The sequence below is a fragment of the Capsicum annuum genome, chromosome 4 (assembly GCF_002878395.1).
Source record: "Capsicum annuum cultivar UCD-10X-F1 chromosome 4, UCD10Xv1.1, whole genome shotgun sequence".
Taxonomy (NCBI): domain Eukaryota; kingdom Viridiplantae; phylum Streptophyta; class Magnoliopsida; order Solanales; family Solanaceae; genus Capsicum; species Capsicum annuum.
Window position 1 is genome coordinate 124,352,083 of NC_061114.1, and position 13,438 is coordinate 124,365,520.

Consider the following 13,438-nt stretch of genomic DNA (forward strand, 5'->3'; position numbering starts at 1 on the left):
AGGATTCATGTTATAGTACTATCGAACCTAAAGTCGATTCAATAAATGAGTCATCTATTGGACCACGTGACTCATTTGTAACAACAGCTGACTCACCTATTGGGATTTATACTACAATACTATATAAGCTGAAGTAGATTCCAATAGATAAGTCATCTGTTGTAATAGATAACTAATCTATTGCAATAGATTACTTACTTATTACAACAGATAACACATTTATTGGAATCAACTTCAGGTTCTATAGTTCTATAACATGAATCCTAACAGGTGAGTCATCTGTTGCAATAGATAACTCATTTATTGGAACAAATTACTTACTTGTTGCAATATATGACTTATAACATAAATCCAACAGATGTATCATTTGTTCAACAAATGACTAATATGTCGTAACAATGACTCACATGTTGCAACAGATGACTCATCTATTGGATTCATGTTCAGGTCCTATCCATTATCGAAAAAATAGAAGTAGCAGTATACCCATAGAGAGATTCAACTAAATTATAATTTAACTTACCAAAATCAGCTATGAAGTAATGCCCAAGTGATATACGAACAAAATATGACCAAAAAATTTGGGCAAGTAGTAGCATTAGCAGTAAAACCAACAATGGTCAATAAGAAGAAGATGATGATGATGAGACAAAGAAGAATTGATAATGAAGAAGATGATGATGGTAATGAAGAATGAGATGATGAATAAAGCAAGCAAAGAAGCAGCAAGCAACAATAAAGTGAAGAGAGAAAAAAATAATAAATGCAAAGAGAGAGAAATGCTTATTTTTTCCCTCATTTTCTAGTTATATTAGGGGTTACATTGGATCAAAGTGTAAATTAAAAAACTTATGGTCCATTTTCAACTTTCCTAATCCATATCAAATAATTGTCACCTACACTCAATTATTAAAACTCGAGTCACCTACATCTCATTTTCAAACTCTTTTGTCACCTTTAAATCAAACCCCCTAGTCACGGACTACCCTGCGATGATGATGATAATGACTGCAATTGGTATCGCTGCTTCATTATGAAATTCAAGAAGAAAAACAAGTCTGAACATAATTAAAATATGAGAAACAATGGGAGTTAGAAACAATAAGACAAGGGCAAACTTTCTCACAACTCATCACATCAGTGGTTATTGGATGCAATAACTGTATGTCCTGAATAAATAAGGGGTATAATTGAAAAAATGGTCATTTGCTCACAATGGTGTACGAGTTATCTAGGGATATTCTTCACAAATTTGATGAGCATTGCACAGATTATGTGCTCTGATCCATTAGGAAGAGGCTTATTATTGACGTTTGTCCTTACACGGCTACATTAATGTTGAATAATATTCCTAAGCAAATTAGTGATTTAGAACACTCTTGAATCCGAAACCCTAAGTTTTTTGAATTTGCAAGAATCGGTTATGGAATTGACTAAAATGAGAAGTGCTGCCATATATGATGCCATTACATGGAGTGGGGCCATATTATGAAAAGGACTATCATATACAGAGTAATTTAACCATGTCATAGAATATTTTATGTTATATCATTTGTACTTTCGGTACATAAAATTTGTATATTACAACACCAACTTCAACTTGAGTTCAAGTATAAACAAGAACACAATGAAGTATATCAAATACCCTCAACACAATATCAAAATGACCTTTGCAAGAGGTGCATTTTATTTTGCAGAAATTAAGATGAACAGAAAATAGCCAAGTCGTCCGAATTCACGGATTTTCCTTAAGAAAGTAATCCCCCTCACTGTACTCGAGGTTGTGGAATTTTTCCTCCCAGGATAAAATGGCTAACATACCAACAGTAATGGTACCTCAAATGGTTGGAATATCTTGGAACTCACAGAACTTTTTGAGTGATCACACAGAATATTTTTGACACAAGAAGAGAGTTTTTAATCTAAAAATTTTGTATCAAAACCTGTGAAGGAAAGCAAGTTTATATAGCCTAGCAGATGCCTCTTTGAAAAGGTGGCATTGGTTCACTTAAATGGTGTGATGTTTCTGAAAATGCATGTCTGCAGCATTTTTATTGAAGCAGTATACCATTTTACCAAACAGTGCACCTGTTCAAAATAGTGCATCACTTCATTGAAAAATTACATCTGTTCAGTCAAAATAGAAATAGTATATTAGTTCAGTGTATGCATCAGTTCAGTTGAAAAAAAACAGTGCATCAGTTCAAAAACAGCGCATCAGTTCAGTCGAAATAGTACATCAATTCTGTCGAAACATTGCATCTGTTACTGTTACTACATGCATATAAATGAAGTATTGATTAGATTTTCTCAAATAAACTTTGTCCAAAAATATTGATCCCATCGATCGATCATTTGACAAATCTAAATCCAAATCCAAATCCAAATCCGAAACCAAAGCCGAGCGAGTGACAACGACGATGGTGCGAGAAATCTCTTATTCTTGCCTCACTTATCATGTGGAGTAAGCATTCATCATTATAAACACTCCAAAGTTCTCTTATCCCACCAATATGGGAGAATTAGTGAACTTTCCAATTTTGGGAGTAAACCTTCCAAATTGGTATCTCCTCTTCTCCACTATTTTTTTCTCCATTTTCCATTCATACTTCTATGAACCCAAAAATCCCTCACATAAATAGGGAATGGCTATTTTTTGTAAAACTTTTATGGAAAAGTATGTGATCATCAAGCAAAGACTGATTCCATCTGGATAAGTAGGCTTCCCTTTGAACTTTCCATAGTGAACATGCATCGGATGCACTCGGTCAATTGGTAGATTTGATATCTTTGAACCGTCGAGCTTTAATGTATACCTAGAAAACACATGTCACACAACTAGCATTTTAATGTTTATGGTTTTTACGGTTTTGTTCTTTTCATCCATGTACACGTCCCAGTTTTCATGAGAGCTTAGAGAATAGGCCTTTACTAACATTCTCCTTAAAGCAGCTTCCACTTCACCCTCACATAGGTAATTTCTAAATATTAAATCCTGTAGATTAAACTATTTGGTCAAATTTACCAAATTTAGATAATCATTAAAAGACTTTTCACCTGAAGTCTTATCCTTATTTACTAAATATTGTCTACATTATGAGAATGGGTTGGGTATTTGACAATGTTGAACCTGTCAGACACAACTTTGTTTGATCTCCTTGAACCTAGCTCTTGGGATCTCCAGTCTGCTAGGTAGAGTTACTGCCATGCTGACTTGTTCTAGGCCTTAAACCCATTCCCTTGGATGTCCTTTTCTACTCCTTCTCTAGCTAGGCCTTTTGTAAGTGGATCGACACATTATCCTTTGACTTTACATAGTCTATAGTGATAATTCCACTAGAGAGAAGTTCTCTAATGGTATTATGTCTTCATCTTATATGATGAGATTTACCGTTATACACCATGATCCCTGCCCTACCTATTGTCGCTTGGCTATCACAATGTATACATACTAGTGCCACTGGCTTGGGCTAATACAGAATATCTTCCAAGAAATTCTGAAGTCATTCTGCTTCTTCACCAGCTTTATCTAATGCGATAAATTCAGATTCCATTATAGAGCGAGCGATACAAGTCTGTTTGGATAATTTCCAAGAGACTGCTCCTCTACCGATAGTAAATACATATCCACTTATGGAATTTACTTCGTTCGATCCAGTGATCCAATTTGCATCACTATATTCTTCAAGTACTGTAGGATATTTATTATAATACAAAGCACAATTTTGAGTGTATTTAAGATACCCCAAAACTCTTTTCATTGCTATCTAATGAGTTTTGTTGGGATTACTCATGTACCGACTCAATTTACTAATAGCACATTCTATGTATGGTCATGTATAGTTCATTATATACATTAAACATCCCAATACTCTTGCGTACTCCAATTGTGAGTCACTTTCACCTTCATTCTTTCGAAGTGCAAAGCTCGCATCCAATGGAGTCTTGGCAATACCAAATTCCATATACTTGAACTTGTCAAGTACATTTTTGATATAATGATACTGTGACAATGCCAACCCTTGTGAAGTTTAATGGATTTTTATACCTAAGATTACATCTGCAACTCCAAGGTCTTTCATATCAAACTTGCTCTCGAGCATTCGTTTGTTGTATTTATGTCAGAAATATCTCTACTGAAGATCAACATATCATCCACATATAAACATACAATGACTTATTGATTTGGAGTGTCTTTAATATAAACACATTTATCACATTTATTTATTTTGAATCTATTTGCCAACATGGTTTGGTCAAACTTCGCATGCCATTATTTTGGTGCTTGCTTTAGTCTATATAATGACTTGATAATTTTACACACCTTGTTTTTTTCCCTGGAACCACAAAACCCTCAGGTTATTCTATGTAAATTTCTTTCTCTAATTCTCCATTTAGGAAAGTGGTTTTAACATCCATTTAATGGATTTCAAGACCATATACCGCAGCCAAGGTAATTAACATTTGAATTGATGTTATCCTTGTTACTGGCGAGTATGTATCAAAGTAATCAAGGCCTTCTTTTTGTTTGAAGCCTTTTACTACAAGTCTTGCCTTGTATTTGTCAATAGTACCATCCGTTTTATCTTCCGTTTAAAGATCCATTTAGAACCTAAAGGTTTATTTTCGGGAGGAAGATCAACCAATTCTCATGTATGGTTTCTTAAGATTGAATCAATCTCACTATTGACTACCTCTTTCTAAAAGGATGAATTTGAAGATGTCATCGCTTTCTTAAATATTTGAGGCTCATTTTCTAAGAGAAATCTTACAAAATCTGATCCAAATGATGTAGACGTTCTTTGACGTGTACTACATCTTGGATTTTCTTCATTATGTTCATTCTCAACTGGTTCATTACGAGGTCATTTAGACCCCCCACTAGACTATTCGTGTCTAGTTTTATACGGATAAATGTTTTCAAAGAATTCAGCATTGTCTGATTCAATTACCATATTTTCATTAATATTTGGATGTTTGGATTTATGAACCAAAAAATCAAAATGCTTTACTGCTTTTAGCATATCCTATAAAAACACAGTCTACCATCTTAGGTCCTATCTTAACCCTTTTAGGCACAAGAACTTGGATCTTTGCTAGACACCCCCACACTTTGAAATATTTCAAATTAGGTTTTCTTTCTTTCCCCTTTTCATAAGGAATTGATTGTGTCTTACTATGGGGAACTCTATTGAGTATACGGTTGGCCATAAGGATAGCCTCCCCCCACAAGTTTTGCAGTAAACCAGAACTTATAAGTAAGGCATTCATCATTATTATTTAGCAAGTAGACATAACAATATCTAGTGCAATCATCAATATTGATTTTTTTCTTTTTGTAATTCCATTATATTGAGGTGAATCTGGGGCTGTAGTTTGATGGATTATTCCATTCTCTACACATATTTTTGCAAAGGTAGATACATATTCTCCGCCCTTATCACTTCTTATCATTTTAATATTTTTGTCTAACTGATTTTCAACTTCAGTTTTATATTGTCTAAACACATCTATTGCTTCATCCTTATTATTTAGCAAGTAGACATAACAATATCTAGTGCAATCATCAATAAAAGTTATGAAATACTTTTTCCCACCACGTGATGGTATTGACTTTATATCACAAATGTCAGTGTGTATTAAGTCTAAGGGATTGGAATTCCCTTCAACGGACTTATAAGGATGCTTTGCATACTTCGATTCCACACACGTTTGACACTTTGATTTATTGCACTCAAAGTTTGGCAAAACTTCTAAGTTAATCAATTTTCATAATGTTTTATAATTAACATGATCTAAAAGTTCATGCCATAAATCATAAGACTCAAGTAAATAAGAAGAATTTGAACTTTTACTTATTTCAACAGTCATTACATTCATCTTATAAAGGCCTTCGGTCAGATAGCCTTTTCCTACATACATTTCTCCTTTGCTAATTACAAGTTTCCCATAAACGGTTACACATTTGAATCTGTTCTTGTCTAGAAGTGAAACAAAAATTAAATTCCTACGTAACTCCAAAACATACAAGACATTGTTAAGTGTCAAGACCTTTTCGGAAGTTATCTTTAAGCAAATTTTTCCTTATCCTTCTACCTTAGCCATAGCGGAGTTAGCCATGTAGATTATTTTTCTACTCGAGCTAGAGTGAATGACGAAAATAACTCCTTGTTGGCACATACATGGCGGGTGGCACCAGAATCCATCCATCATTTGCGAGGATTCCCCGTCAAGTTGCATTCTAAGATCATAGCACACAGATCATCGCATTATTTATTGGATTCAATCATATTTGTTTGATCCTTCTTCTTGCCTTTCTTTCGGGCACAAAAATCTGTGGACTTGTGGCTAATCTTACCACAGTTGAAGCATTTTCCCTTGAACTTTTTCTTGGGTTGATTGCTTCCTTTTTCAGCTTTCTTTCTTTTCTTGGAATTATTTTGGTCATCTTCTACAATATGTGCTCCATTAATTGTAGAATTCCCCTTTAACCTTCTCTCAACTATTATCCTCTTCAATACGAAGTCGGACAATAAGATCTTCAACAGTCATCTTCTTACGTTTATGCTTTAAGTAGTTTTTGAAGTCTTTCCACAAAGGTGGTAGCTTCTCAACTATCGCTGCTACTTGGAAAGCATCATTTACAATTAAACCTACAAAACAGTTTATGTGATTATTAAGAAGATTTTAAATTTGTTTAACTATGGTATTTTTCAAAGATATACCGTCTTCTAGGAGATCATGTATGATGACTTACAACTCCTGTACTTGAGAGATACCAGATTTGCTATCTATCATTTTGAAGTCCAGGAACCGTGCAACAAGGAATTTCTTAATTCCCGCATCCTCCATCTTATATTTTTGTTCAAGCGCCACCTATAGTTCCTTTGATGTCTTAGTTCCACTATAAACATTGTAGAGGTCATCTTGGAGACCACTCAGAATATAATTCTTGGAAAGGAAGTTCGAATGTTTCCAAGCTTCTATAATAATGAAGTGGTCTTTATTCAAGGTTTCCTAGGGCACCTCAATAGCGTCTTCGCTAGTGAATCGTTGCAGACATAAAGTGGTGAGGTAAAAGAACATCTTTTGCTACCACCTCTTGAAATCAATGCCAAAAAATTTTCTGGGCTTCTCTGCCGATTTCATTGTTGGCAGAGAATTTGTGCGACTTGATGTGGCAATATTAGTTGCCCCCACAGGCGGTGTCGCATCCATCATTTGACTTTTAGTTGCCATTTTTCTGTCACCACAAGACAAAAAATACTTAGTATTTTCAGAATACTACTTATAAAAATTAAAAAAAAAATTATCCTTTGTTTCTAGTTAACAATGAAGTTTTTATAGCTTCCAATTGTCAACCGAATGATCTTTAACTTGTGACGAAGTTTTATGACTTCAAATCACTAGTTAAGTTCAGGCAAAGAGAAAGTTAAAACTTTAATCTCCAAAAACAAGCAATACAAATTTGTAATAGTACTTATTTCCTTAAGATTGTTATATCATTTGTACTTTGGGTACACAGAATCTATCTATTACAACACCAAATTCAACTTGAGTTCAAGTATAAACAAGAACACAATGAAGTATATCAAATACCCTCAACACAAGATCAAAATGACCTTTCCAAGAGGTGTATTTTATTTTACAGAAATTAAGATAAATAGAAAATAGCCAAGTCGTCCGCATTCACGGATTTTCCTTAAGGAAATAATCCCCCTCACTATACTCGAGGTTGTGGAATTTTTCCTCCCAGGATAAAATAACTAACAGACCAAAAGTACCGGTACCTCAAACGGTTGGAATATCTTCGAACTCACAGAACGTTTTAAGTGATCACACGAAATATTTTTAACATAAGAAAAGATTTTTAATCTAAAAATTTTGTATCAAAACCAGTAAAGGAAATCAGGTTTATATAGCCTAGCAGATGCCTCTTCGGAAAGGTGGCATTGGATCACTTAAATGGTGTGATATTTCTGAAAATGCATGTCTGCATCATTTTTGCTGAAGCAGTATACCATTTAACTAAATAGTGCACCTGTTCGAAATGGTGTATCACTTCATTGAAGAATTGCATCTGTTCATTCAAAACAGAAACAATATATCAATTCAGTGTATGCATCAGTTCAGTCGAAAAGAAACAGTACATCAGTTCAGAAATGGCGCATCAGTTCAGTAGAAACAGTGCATTAGTTCTGTCAAAACATTGCATCTGTTACTGTTACTGCATGCATATAAATGGAGTATTTATCAAATTTTTTCAAATAAAGTTTGTCCAAAAATATTGATCTCATCGATCAATCGTTTTCCAAATTCAAATCCAAATCCAAATCTAAATCTAAATCTAAATCCGAAGCCGAGCAAACGACGATGACGGCGACGACGCGAGGCATCTCTTATTTCTTGCCTCACTTATCATGTGGAGTAAGTATTCATCATTATAAACACTCCAAAGTTCCCTTATCCCACCAATATGGGAGAATTAGAGAACTTTCTAATTTTGGGAGTACACCTTCCAAATTGGTGTCTCCTCTTCTCCACTATTTTTTTCTCTATTTTCCATTCACACTTCTATGAACCCAACATTTCAGATGATCTTGAGTTGCATCAATGAATCAAAAAAAAACTTGGAAGAGGTGAATATGGTTGAGCCAACAAAGGCTCCTTATACTTTTAAAGCCACGTCGACGTTCAATTTTGATCATAAATACGTGTATGATTTTGATCAATGGGATATATTGTGGGACTCTGATAACATAGATCAAATAATATAGTGAACCCGAGGTTAAGGATCAACAACACATACGTGAACCAGTTAACTTTACTTTATTCTATTATTATTATATTCTTTTTCAAGTTCTATAAATCTTTTCTTGTACATGATTGATTATTTGTTAAGTCCTTCCCTTCCTTCAAGATGCCTCTTTATTAAATATCTCTACTTTTATCATATGTTATAGTATTAGTTTTAAGTCATTAGCCTTCAGTCAGAAGTTAATAAAACACAACAAATACCAATGTATTAGAGCAAGGAGTTATTGAGAAAATAACAATACCAACAAATAGTTTTGCATAAATATGAGAGAAATTTGTCTTTAGCTCCAAATACTAACATCTACAGCATTTCTATTCTCTTATGATGGATAGTGTGGTTAATCCAAGATGTGATTAAATAAATCCTGCTAAGCACTAGAGGAAACAAGCAATAAAAGATTTATGACAGAAAAGAAAATAAAAAATAAATAAGGGGACAAAGAATGATACGGGTGCAAAGAGCTCAAGACCATTCACAAGGAGCCAAGCTCGGGAGTTACGAAATATTCAAGGAATGTTCATGAAGATGGACGTGTGTGATTTTTTTATGAGTCTATCGTGATTGTGTTATGAGTCTATCCAAGGGATTACATATGTTGAAGTGTGAAGAAGAGCTTTAAATACTCCAAGGTCATCCCTTCTTTACATTCCAAGGCCACCCCTTTTTGTTAAGGGTGTTATGGTCATTTCATTTTGTACTAATACTATAAATAGTCTCTTATTAGGTCATTTTCTCTTTAGCTTATTATTTATATTGAATAACATCTTCTCTCTTTTGAGATTAAGTACCAAAACCGAAACTAGGACAAGTGTAGATTCACTTATGTTAATCTTTTGGCTTAGAAATGTGGGTTCTTAAGGTGAATTGCTTCCCTCTTGGGTTCACGTAAGAACTCGGTGTTGTTTATATGAGTCTTAGGAGTTTTAATGTTTGATACACTCTTAGGTTCTTAGTGCTAGTTGAATCTTATATCAAGTTACCTATCCTTTTACTTTCTTGCATTAGTTTGATGATTTTGTTCTTGTTATCTTGAAATTAGGTTGTCTTTGTTTCCTTAGTATAGTTTTCTATTATTATTATTGTGTGTTTGTAGTAGATCTCGTATCATTTGGTATCAATAGAAAGGTTTGATTTTGTTCCAACAAAATCAATCTTTGGATTGTTACTTACAAAATCAACAAAACATAGTTGTTCCCCTTGGCCTAAACTTTGAACCTAGATCTAGGAGATTTTTGTGTGTTTTGTTTGTTTCTAGTGTTATACCCTTCTTCACTAACACTAATAGATTCTAGATCTATATTTTGAGCTAATTCTGAGTTGTTCTCAAATTTTGGAAGGTTGTTGTTGAGGATTTGAGCTTGAACATGTGTTGTTGATGTTTGGTTGTTCAACGTGAACCTAGATCTTCAAATTACACTCACTTCTAAGGTAATATGCTTAGGGTGCAAGTTTGAATGTTCTTAGTGTTCTTCACCTTCTTCATATCTTGTTAAAGAAGAATCTTTAAAAGTGGTTGTTTGATCTAAAAAAGTGGAGAAAGAGGGTGTAGTCCTTGTTTGTCTTAAAACATATCCCAAGACCATCCAAAAAAAGAAAGGAGTCAAAAGGACTTCAAACGGAATAGTCCTTGTTTGTCTTAAAACATATTCCAAGGTCATCCAATAGAAGAAAGGAGACAAAAGGGCTTCAAAAAAGCATTTTACCAAAAGGTAGAAATGAAAGTACAAGGTGGTGACCACAACAAAGTCAAACTCTTTTGAGTTTGAAAAAGGCTCCAAGTCTTATTGTTTTTCCCTCCCAAAGCCGATTCCCACTCTTCCAAATTGAAGATTGATCAAATACAAATTGGAGACAAGAAAAAAATTTTCAAACTTTCAACAACCTTCAATGTTCAATCCAAGGCTGCCATGTCATCAACCTTCAAAGATTACCTTAGGCTCAAATTTTGGATTCTTGGTTTCTTTTCCTTGTTTCTTTGGTTTCATATCTTGATCCTAGTACTAATTGACAACTAGTAATCACCTACTAGGTTGTGAATTAATTTTGAATATTTTTTCTTCGTGTTTGCATTCTTTGTGTACTTTCATCATTTTTGATTTATTGTAGTTTTTTGGCTAAAGTTCGAACAAGATTTATTTGACACTTTCAAACGAAGATCTATTCCGGACAAGAGTAGAACTCAGCCCTCAACGTCTCACGGATTACAAGACAACTTTCAACACTTGTGAAGCCAAGTGTGAGGTAACCAAAGGTGTGAGAGTGTGGTGAGGATAATTTTTTAGCTAACTTGTTTGTTGTTTTGTAGGTGTCTTCTTAGGTACAATGGCAACCAAAGGAACAACTTCTCAAACCGTGGGCAACAATGATATTAGTACTATCTTGGCCTCTATTGAATCTCTCAGCCGAAGTATGGAAAAGAAACAAACTGATATGACTTCGGTGAAGGGGAATGTATTATCACTGAAAAGGGAAGTGTCAACAATGAGTAGGAGGTTGGATCAATTGGAGAGTCAAAGGAACTCCCATCCTTCTACTCCTCAACACTACCATGTTTCTTCAAGTGAACATGATCAAAACACCTCCACTACCATTACCCTTGAAACCTTCCATAAAATGTTCAATCTACCAAGACCACCACAAAATGCCACAAAATCGATATCTCAATAAAATATTTCATCCTCAACCCCATCAAGTCCAACAAGGACTTGGAAGCCAAATTCCACCACCAAACCTAAATCCTTGAATCCAAACTCCACTTAACCAAAGGCCTCATCCTCCACCAAATCTAATTCCATCATTCCAAGCTCCACTTAATCAAAACCCAAGCTCCACTTAATCAAAACCAACTCATTGATGTAGAGGAATAGGGAAGAGAGGAACAACACGAGGGGTATAGAGCTTATGATGATGCCTACATGATGGAAAAAAAGATGAGAGGTAGAAGTATGGATCAAAGGGGATACCGAGGGCATGGAGGAAGAGCTGGTCAATGGAACCAACAAGGAAACCGCCACCAAGATAGAGATTTGGGTATCAATTCCATCAAAGTTAGTCTTCCAATTTTCAAAGGTGAGAGTGATCCCGAAGTGTATCTTGCATGGGAGTTCACTTATGATAAGCTCTTCCAAGTTAATGATCTCTCCGAAGAAAGGAAGAGTAGCTTTGTTATAGCTCACTTTGAAGGATATGACAACACATAGTGGGAGTATGTCAAAAGGTTTGGAAATAAACTGAATGAGGTACAGCCCCCTCCATGGTATTAGTTGAAGTACCTTATGAGGCAAAGGTACTTACCGGAGAGTTATAGACATGAGCTTCTTGCCAAGTTGTACAATTTGAGGTAAGGTAGCAAGAGTGTCATTGCTTACTATGATGAGTTCCAACAATTAATGTTGAAGCTTGATCACTGAGGAGAGAAAGTGAGTCATAAAATCATATGCTTCAAGGTCGGGTTGAACAAAGACACCTCTACATGCAGACTCTTCACAAGTTTGACACTATAGATGGTATTTTGCCAGAGGCATTAGAGATTGAAAGGGAGATCAATTTGAGGTCGACTTACAAGTCTAAGGGTCATCAATAATCCTCGGGTTGGTCTAAGAGCAAAGATGTGGCTCAAGCTACCTCGGGTTGGCATAAGAAAAAAGATTAACCACTATGCAACCCGAGACCAAGGCAGTCCACAAATATCCTCTATAAAATGAAGGTAATAAGTATCCTACTCCTAATCTTAAGGGGTTCCAATGCTTTAAGTGTCAAGGGTGAAGGCATAAGGAAAATTAATGTCCAAACTAAAGAAATATAATCCTTAGGGAAGGGACATTGTACTATCTTGGAGAGGGAGTGGGGATTGAAACGGATGAGAATGAGGTCGAGCCTCAAGATAGAGAGCAGGTCGAGGATGATATGCAAGAAGAAGGTGATGAAGAGGACACTTGGCCGCAAGATGGTGAGTGTCAAGTTCCAAAATTTGTGGTAAGATAAATCATAGTAAGTATGGCTTTAGATGATCTAAGTCAAAGGGAGAATCTATTACATACTAAGTGTTCTATCAAAGGAGGTATGTGCACAATGGTTATTGATAGTGGTAGCTGTACTAATGTTGCTAGTGTGACTATGGTTAATTTTTTGAAACTACCCACTACTACACGCACAAATCCTTACAAACTTCAATAGTTGAATGATTGTGGAGAATTAAAGGTAACTTGGCAATGTGTGATTCGGTTCAAGGTAGGAAATTACCAAGATGAGGTGCTTTGTGATATGATCCCTATGCAAGCTTGTCACTTATTGTTAGGTAGACCTTAGCAATATGATCAGTCTACCAAGCATAATAGGAGAACTAACCTGAACTCTCTTAAACTCAATGGCTGAAAGTTTCTCCTCTCTTACCATCTCAAGTGAATGAAGTACATCAACAATTGAAGGAGTTGAAGGGGAAGGGGGAAATGCCGAGAAGAGAGGGGAAATCAAGAGTAGAAAAGGTGAAGGAAGGGAGGAAGTGAATAGAACAAAGGGAAAAGAGACTATGGTGATGTTGTCTAGGAAGAGGGACCTCTTTAAGGAGCATGATGACGCAACACCCATGCTTCTCCTATGCTTTTAATACTAACCCCTCTA